The 9,469-nt window shown below is 37.6% G+C and overlaps 1 pseudogene; it reads left to right on the top strand.

Moving 5' to 3' along the window:
• Nucleotides 1–2,172: 2,172 nt before the first annotated feature.
• On the top strand, nt 2,173–3,638 carry LOC108989677 (annotated as a pseudogene).
• The last annotated feature ends 5,831 nt before the right edge of the window (nt 3,639–9,469 follow it).

The following is a 9,469-nucleotide window of genomic DNA, read 5'->3' as shown; positions in this document are numbered from 1 at the left end:
CTTATCCATCTTAGGAATTAAGACCACACAAGACGACGTATAAAATCTCGACCATTTACCACCTCTAAAAAACTCTTCCACCGCTGCCATAATATCCATCTTAATAATATCCCAGACACTCTTAAAAAAACCCGAACCAAAACCATCCGGCCCTGGCGCACTATTAGAAGGAATGGAATCCAGAGCATTTTTCACTTCATTAATCGAAGGAATAGCCCCAATATTCTCATTATCCTCCAAAGAAATAACATCCGAAATAATATGAGATAAATCCGGTAAACTATCATGACTTTCAGTTTGTAAAAAATGTGAAAAATAATTGACAGCACTTAAATGAATCTCCTCAGGAGATCCCAAATAAGTACCATCATGTAATCTCATGTCCAAAACTCTTTGTTTCCGTTTAAAAGACAAAATCGCATGAAAGAAAGATGAATTTTGGTCCCCTTCCGCCCGCCATTTCATTTTAGCCAATTGAGCCAATCTAATTTCTTCCCGTCTACGCCAACTAGCTAACTCCATATTTTTACTCACAAGATCCTGTTCAATCGCCGGATTCCAATGTTGTTGTAGTTCAGATTCCAATTCCTCAATTTTATTTTCTAACCCCTGAATATGAACTTCAATTCTACCAAAAATACACTTATTCCATTCACGTAAAGAACCTCTTAATTTTTTAAGCTTAAAAGCCAGCTTCAGAAGACCAAAACCACCCACCTCCTCAGACCAAATTCTACCCACAAACTGATGAAAATCTGGATGCTCTATCCACATCTGCTGAAACCGAAATGGAGAATGTCCATACTTAAAAAGATCAGACTGAAATTGAATAAACATAGGCGAATGATCAGAAGTTGATCTCGATAAATAACAATTATTCATATTTGGAAATCTAGTCAAGCAACTGGCATTAACTAAACCTCTATCCAATTTTGCCCAACTACGTGCTAACCCTCTTTGGCCATTACACCAAGAAAATCTTCTTCCCGACGACTTCATGTCCATTAAACCACAATTATCAATCCAATTATTAAAATCCTCCATAGCCATTCTTGGACGTGGTCTACCACCTCTAAGCTCCGAGTCTTCCCTTATAATATTAAAATCCCCTACAACAATACAAGGTTCATTACCAATTAGGTGTCCATTGAGAGACTCCCACAATTCTCTCCTCTCACCCAAATTACATTTTGCATAAACAAAACAACAAATGACAGCGTTATTTCCCACTCCAACACGAATTAAAATATATTGTTCTTTGCAAATAATCGGCTGAACTGAAATATCATCATGCCAAAACACCCAAATCTTACCAGATTCCCCATCATTTATAATAAACTTATCCATATGAAGAAACTGAGCGACCTCCTGCACCTTATCCGAGGAAGCAAAAGGTTCCATTAACGCAACAATTTTCGGATTTAATTTCCTAGCCAAACTTTTTAAACAACCTCTAGACGTTCGAAATCCTCTAATATTCCATGATAAAATTGGACCAATCATAAAGAAAATTTATTTGGCCGAGAACTTACCCGATTCGAACTTCGAACTTTTTGAAATATTTTCCTCGTTCCTTTTCGCTTAACATTCGCACCCTCATTATCCGAAGCATAATCTTTTTGTTTCGAGAAATGTTCCACGTTTAGCTCTGTATCTGGTTCAGAAACTGTATCCTCTATACATTCAGTATTCTCCTCAGGTATTTTTCCTAGCTCCGAATCAGAAACTATCGGCTCTAATTCCTTTTCAAAAATCAAATTACTATCCAAATTTTCTGTTTTAACAACCCCAGCAAACCTCTCTTCCATCGACCCCTCCCCTGCCAGATTCACCAATTCATTCATTTTTAATCCCTTTGTTTCTTCATCTTTTATCTCCTCTACATTTCTTGATCTCCGCATAGCTGTAACCATCGGCATGCAAGATAATCCCCGGCAGAGATGTATAAACGACCGAATCACATCCAACGAAGGTCTCTGTCTAATAAACTTCAGCACAATAGAGAACCGAAAAGGTTCCACAGATCGAGCGACTTCCTCCTTGGTGAACTGAAAACACATTTCTCCATCCACATACTTTGGCCCACGATGAGGCACCAATAATTCTGGAAGTGGTTGCGGAACCACAGATACCAGATCAGCAAAGGAACGTCGACTAGAATCCTTGGCCGCCATGGCCCCCTTCGGGAGGCCCGAAGCTCTCGGCAACTTCTCAAATTCTTGGAGCGTTCTTGGACGTCAGTTGTGCCCAGTATTTCTCCACTGAATGTCTGTTGCGAGAGATGATGACTCGGGATAAGATTGCAAAAAAGGTACGAATCTTCTTCTCCAAATCAAACCCGCTTGTCTATGATCTAAAAATGGGCCCTAGATTAAAGCGATTAGAAAGAAGTTAGATGACATCGCAGATGACAGGACGAAATTCCACTTCAAGGAACGCCCTGTAAAGATAGAAGTCAGGGCTGGGAAGAGGGAAGATAGTCATTCCTTTCTATCCAAGGCAGAAGTACTTATTGGTAGGGAGGATGCCAAGAAGGAGATCATAGATACACTTCTTTCTGATTCCAATGTTAAAGAGAATGTAGGAATCCTTCCGATTACTGGCATCGGAGGATTAGGAAAGACCACACTAGCTCAATTTATATTTAATGATTTGAAAGTAGATAAACATTTTCAGCTAAAAATGTGGGTGTGCGTCTCTAATAATTTCGATGTTAGAAAATTGTTGAAAAAATCCTAGAATCGGCAAGAAAATAGAAACCAGGCAGTGTTGAAATGGATACATTGGTGCATGGTCTTCAAAATGAAATTAATGGAAAGAAATACTTACTTGTGTTGGATGATGTTTGGAATGAGGAGGTTGGAAAATGGGATGAATTGAAAAAACTATTGATGAGTGGTGCAAGTGGGAGTAGAATACTGGTAACTACACGTAGTGCAAAAGTTGCGAGAATTACCCAAACAATTGAACCATATGCCTTACAGGTTTTAGACAGCCAGAAGTCATGGTCTTTATTTAAGCAAGTGGCATTTGAGAAAGGACAAGAGCCAATGAGTTCCAGAATCGTGGCAGTTGGAAAGGAGATTGTAGAAAAGTGTTCTGGTGTCCCCCTTGTCATCAAAACAATTGGAAGGTTACTGTTCTTTGAAAATTCTGAAGTAGAGTGGATTTCTTTTAACAACAATAAACTACCCAAAATAAAAGAAAATGACATCTTACCCATTCTTAAGCTGAGTTATGATCAACTTCCATCACATTTGAAACAATGTTTTGCTTATTGTAGTATATTTCCCAAGGATTATGTGATGAAAAAATCAAAATTGATAAATCTCTGGATAGCACAGGGGTTTATCAAGCTATCCAATCAAAATGAATGTCTTGAAGATGTTGGTCATGAATATTTCATGGATTTACTTTGGAGATCATTCTTTCAAGAAGTTGTAATGGATGATCTGGGAAACGTGATTACGAGTAAAATGCATGACCTCATGTATGATCTCGCAATGTCAGTGGCAGGATCATTGATCACCAAATTAGAATCTAGTGAAAAAATCATTGGTGATCAGAAAAGCAATGTAGAACTAGCCACAATGATGTCATCAACGTACAAAAGCAATGCTGTGAAGTTTGTTGTATGAGTGAAAAGACTAATCCGCCTTCGATTGCTAAAAACCAAAAGTGAGCAAAGCATTAGAAACTTTTTCATACCATTGCCGCGAGGCTTGTTTCAAGCCGTAGAGACTTTTGTTGAGTCGACAAACATGAGAAGATGGACCTTCGGAGTAGCCAGGAGGTTTGCACATGAAAACTTCCTCCACAAAGTCCCTATGGAGGAAGGCATTTTGAACATCAAATTGTTTGATGAACCAGCCTTGGATGGAAGCAGCGGCGAGTATGGTGCGAACAGTCACCAATTTTGCCATGGGTGAGAAGGTTTCGTTGTAATCAATGCCCTCTTGTTGTGTGAAACCTTTGGCTACCAAGCACGCTTTGTATCTCTCTATACTGCCATCGGAGTGATGTTTAATTTTGTAGATCCACTTGCAGCTGATATCACGTTTGCCAGGTGGTAATTCAACCATAGTCCAAGTATTGTTGAGTTCAAGAGTAGCAATTTCAGATTGCATAGCCTTGCACCGGTCAGAATTTTTAATAGCTTCACCATAGGATGATGGTTCAATGGATGAGGAAATGCGGAAGTAAATGCATGATAAGATTGTGACAATTTATGAAATGAAAAAGTGGAAGAAAGAGGGAATGGTTTACCTGATGGGCATCGAGTATCCTTGGACAAAAATGAGGAGGAAGTATGAGAATCACGGGAAACTTGCAAGGAGTTAGAAGTCATGGTTTGAGGTGGAGGTGCTGTGAGAAGGGAGGGACAAATATATTGGTTAAGGTAAGCAGGGGGCGTTGGGTGCGAGCGGAGCGTCGAGGTTGTGGTGGAGGTTGAGATGGTGGTTGAGATGGTGCAGGTATGACTGTTGGATGGGGTTGTGTCTCTATGGAAGGAGGGGCAGAATTATGTGTGTATGGGGAATGAGCATCAGGGTCGGGTAAGTGCAGATTTGTGTCTTGTGGGGTTGAAGATATTGTAGAAGAGGGAAGGAGTGAAGGAGTGTGGAAAGGAAACAATGATTCGTGGAAGATAACATCACGAGAAAGAAAAAATTTGTGAGTATCAAGGTCGAGTAATTTATAACCTTTGACGCCAAATGGATATCCAAGAAAAGCACAACGACGACTACAAGGATCAAATTTTTGGCGATGTTGAGAGATGGGAGTAAGAAGGGGGTTTGTGGAAGAGAATTTCAAAGGGTGTTTTGTTGTGAAGTAGGGGGTGGGTATTCGGTTAATTAAATATGTGGCCGTAAGTATACATTCAGGCCAAAATTTCAGTGGAATGCTGGATTGGAAACGAAGTGCACGGGTAACTTGGAGAAGGTGGTGATGCTTACACTCAACTAATCCATTCTGTTGTGGTGTTTCGACACATGATTTTTTATGGATGATACCTTGATCGGAATAAAAATTAGACATTGAAAACTCAACACCATTGTCACTGCGCAAGACTTTTACCCGAGAAATAAATTGGGTAGCAACTAAGTGACAAAAAGATTTAAGACATGGACGTGCATCAGATTTATTTTTCAAAAGATAAACCCAAGTGCAGTGTGAGTAGTCATCGACAATGGTGAGAAAAAAACGACTACCATCATGTGCAGTAATTGAGTGAGGTCCCCATAAGTTACAATGTATGATCTCAAAACAAGCATTTGTGTTATGATTGCTAAGGGAAAAAGGTAAGCGAGTCTGTTTGGCAAGGGGACAAATAAAACATGGTAAAGTATTCTTTGTATTCATTTGAGAAATTACATTGGAATCATGGACGAGTTGCATTCGGGAATGGGATGGATGACCCAACTGACAGTGCCATAAGTCAATAGCACAATCAGTGGGTTGTACAGCTGCATAAATGAAATTTTGAGAATGGAAATTATGTGATAAAGTAATGTCTAAAGCTTGGGGATCAACGGTTTCTTGTTGGAGGTGGTAGAGCCCATGCACCATGCTACCCTTCCCAATCGTTGTCCAAGGAGAAAGGCCCTATATAAAACAAGAATTAGAGAAAAAAAAGAGGCAACAATTTAACTGCTGAGCAAGTTTAGAGGTAGACAGCAAATTAAAAGCAAAGGATGGGACGCAAATAACATTATGTAAAATTATGGAGGTGGTTATGTTGACTGTGCTGATGTGAGTTACAGGGGCTAATTCCCCATTAGCGAGCTTGACAGAATATGAAGTGGTGGAAGTGATAGTGGTGAAAAGGGATCATGCGAATCACGTTCAAACAATACAAATCTACGTTCACATGTGTTGTGCTGACATGCGAACATGTTTAAAAATTTGGCGGGACTTTTCCCGCGTTAATTGTTAGACAATATATGTGGAACCTGAGATATTTACGTTTGAATGTGTACAACGTAATGTTCTAACGTCACACCTTGACGTTTGAACGTTAAACCTGGATGTACGAACGTGAATGGAAAAATTGGCGAGATCTTTCCCACATGAATTATAGGTCACCTCACCTGTGAAATCATCAACTAAATGTGCGAACATTTTTAATGATACATTCAAACTTAATCCACATGATCTGTGTTTGTTGTGGGGATTATTAACATTTGCATGTGAACTATTGTACATTCAAATGTTAATGAGTGTTAAAAATTAGGCAGTTCTTTCAACGGGAATCCAAAATTTCACATAACGTGCTAATGTATATTGTGACGTTCAAACGGACCGTTATTTTGATGCAGCGACTTTTCATTTAAAATATCGCTGCAATAACTCGATTGACATATTAAAATGTCGTCGTTCTTGTAATTTAGATTTATTGCAGTGACCAAGTGCAATAAGTCAAAAAAATTTGAAAAAAAAAATAAAGACCGAGTTAAAAGCAATTCATCCCATTTGTCTTCAACCCGTGCCTAATAGAGAGAAAATGTTAGAGAGAGTGAGAGAGAGCTTAATTGAGTGAGAGAGCTAATTTGATTTTTTTCTTGAAAAGAGGTTAGTATTGTATTTTTTTCCTTTTTTTTATTTATATTGTGATTTTTCTATGTATTATTTAGTTTGAACTAACTAGTATTGTGTTTTTTGTTTGAAAGATTATTTGTTGGAGATTTTTGAAGCTTGTCATTTGTAAAGGGATACTGTTAGGTATATTTCTAAACTTTGATAGGAATATGTTGCGAATTTTTGGGAATATTGTTGTGACTATGTGAATATGTTGTTATATAATTGATTGTGAATATGTTTGGATATTGTGAATATGTTATTAGATAATTGATTGTGAATATGTTGTTAGATAATTGATTGTGAATATATTTGAATATATGAATATGTTGTTAGATAATTGATTGTGATTTAATAAGAATATATTGTAAATATGTTGTGAATATGCATGTTGTGAAGAATATGCATGTTGTGAAGATGATGATTATGTAGATGTGGAGATTGACCACAGTGTCCATTAGTCCATACGGGTAAGGCCAGATGTTCAGTCGGACATGGTATCCACCACTGCATTAGCTAGGGGAAGTACTGGCATTTTGAACGAGTTGCAAAATATGAACGACATGAATGAGAAGTCAAAATATTATTCCAATGATACCATGTCCAATGGATCAAATGAGGAGGACTTACTTGCTGAGACCGATGAAGAGACTGATGGTGCATCCTCTCCATCAGATGACACTAGTCTAGGATGGGATTCGAACTAAGGTCCTACTTCCAACTCACCACTTTATTGATCTTATAGTCTCCAATTGAGACATGATCATAGCATTTATTGGATGGCACTGAGAATTGGTAATTTATTGTTTGGCTCAGGTTGTGTAAATGGTTGCTTAGGGTCAGAGGATAAAAAGAGATCACAAACTACCAGGTATATTAAAAGCCGAATTTCTCTTTCCTAAAATTATTAATCTTGTACAGTAACTTATCATGTGGTGGGCTTGGGGGGAGTTAGTATTGTATTTCTGTATAGGGAAGGAGGAAAGAGTAAAAATCTTAATTAGCAACTAAACACAGTAGTATCCACTTACAAATTTATGTTTGTTGCATGTCTAAGTTTAGAAAAACTTAGACAACAAACTTTTGGACTAGGTGTGAATTTATCACCAAGTAAACTAGTAAAAATAATACCTCGCATATATGATAGCATCATGGAGTAGAAATTGTGCATGACAGTTGAAAACACTTCCCCTATGCATTATATGTGTTGTAGTATAATGCTATCACATTCTGATATGCCATGCATACAATGTGGATAAATGTATGAATAATAATTTTTTTACCCTTTGCCTTAATGCAGAATATCCTGCTATATGTAAGAGGTTATTGTGAAGATTTTTTCACATGGTTGGGAGGACTGCTGGTTTAAGGGCTTCGATGATGGCCATAGATGGAACTTCAGATGAGTTCATGAAGCAACTGGGGGGCAAACCCATTACAAACTCTTATGTTGCATTTTAGAGAGCCTGTTGAGCCCCTAATGTATAAGCATTTCAATGGCTGAGTTTGTGGGCATTTTGTGTAATTTTACGTGTGAAATGAGACCATGTACTCCACCCTTAAACATCTTCAACAGTCGAAGTGGAGCCATGACATGTCTATTGTTGAATCCACCTATACTTTTTATGTGACATTGCATATAATGATCACAAAATTATTAAAAACTACTCAAATTGAAATATAGATAATCGAATATGTTTTTTATCGTTCATAAAGGTTAGAAGATGGGTTAACTAACTATTACACAGGAGTTGCATTTTATAAATTGACATTGAGTAAAGATAACAGGCTAGTGAGAGTTTTGAATTAATACTTATTGTACACTTATATTAAAATTCACCACCATTGAATTCTCATCAATTTAAAAATAATTGTTTCAGATTTTCTCAAAATGATGACATTATTTGTTTAGCCGATGTGTTTAATATGGAATATCCATTAGAAATATACTTTAACAATTAGGAAAACAAATTGTGGGCTAAAATACTGTACTAAATGTTTAAGCTGAATGGAGTGATGAATTCATTGGTGGGACAATATATTTTACTTTGGCAGGATGGGAAAGTGTAAAGGGTAAATGTGTAATCTCAGGTACAAATTTTTATGGGAAAATGGGTTCCACTAGGCTTCGGATGGGTAAGAAGTACACAGCAGGGATTTTCCATTGGCGTATTAGGAACACAGAGCTCCTTAAGAGAGAATATATAACACTTACTTCTGGTGGAACTTGAACTGAAGACGTAAAACAGTAGAGCAAAATATCATAGCAACCTGGGTCAGCATTCTCTGCAAGCAAGGTACATCTATGGTTAAACTCTCATGTCTCTCAAAGCACACTGAGATGGGATGGTTACTATGGTGTCTTTCGACTCAAAGCTCCTTATTTTTCTGTCCATGCATATTTGCAGCAAGAAACTTTAACATCCTCTCCATCGAGAGTTCCATAAAAAATTTTGTTAATGTTTATAGTAACATCAGTCCTTACCCAGAAAGTGTTAACTCAACGGGCAAACCACCATTTTCACATTTGAATAGCTTTGGTCTACATGGACCTTGGAGGTTTATAGCTTAGGTTTTGGTAATTGGAGGTGCATTGTAACCAAAACTTGGGCTAGAAGGGTCATCACATGAGGTACACCACCACTCAAACTCTTATGTTTTTAAAAGATTTGAAATGGTGACATTAACCATGGTGTCCCTAGATTCCTCATTCATTGACTTTTTAGTCTATGTTTGTTGCAAGTCCAAAACTTTTTTCTCTGCTAGTTCAGAGTGCTTTTTTATAGTTGTTTGTGGAAACAGTCCAGCGTACTAGAATCAACCCTAGTTCAAACAAATGGGTTGATTTGATTATGGGAAACCCATTACACAGAATTACAAGCTAAGGTTT

This window comes from Juglans regia, chromosome 14 (genome assembly GCF_001411555.2).
Source record: "Juglans regia cultivar Chandler chromosome 14, Walnut 2.0, whole genome shotgun sequence".
Lineage (NCBI taxonomy): Eukaryota > Viridiplantae > Streptophyta > Magnoliopsida > Fagales > Juglandaceae > Juglans > Juglans regia.
This window is presented reverse-complemented; position numbering and strand designations above follow the sequence as displayed.